A 301-nucleotide genomic window follows, 5' to 3' on the forward strand; every position below is an offset into this window, starting at 1 on the left:
TCTCTCTCCCCCTCTCTCCTTATCTCCTTCTCTCTCTCCCCCTCCCTTTTTTTCTCTCTCATTTTTCTCCCTCTTTATCCCTTTCTCCCATCTCTCTCTCTCCCCTATCCCTCTTCCTCTCTATCTATATATCTCTCTCTCTCCCCTTCCCTCTTCCCCTCCTCTCTCTCTTTCTCCCTCTCTCCTTCTCTCTATCACTCTCACTTTCTCTCCCTCTCTCTCTTTCTTTTTCTCTCCTTGCGCTCTTTTTCCCCTCTCTTCTCTCTCTTCTACTCTTCTCCTCCTCCTCCTCCCCTCTCTC

At 49.2% G+C, this 301-nt stretch overlaps 1 pseudogene; it reads left to right on the forward strand.

Moving 5' to 3' along the window:
* LOC110280456 (ankyrin repeat-containing protein At5g02620-like) overlaps window positions 1-301 on the forward strand; it is a 5,065-nt pseudogene that overhangs the window by 3,038 nt on the left and 1,726 nt on the right.

Source organism: Arachis duranensis, chromosome 4, assembly GCF_000817695.3.
Source record: "Arachis duranensis cultivar V14167 chromosome 4, aradu.V14167.gnm2.J7QH, whole genome shotgun sequence".
Classification (NCBI taxonomy): domain Eukaryota; kingdom Viridiplantae; phylum Streptophyta; class Magnoliopsida; order Fabales; family Fabaceae; genus Arachis; species Arachis duranensis.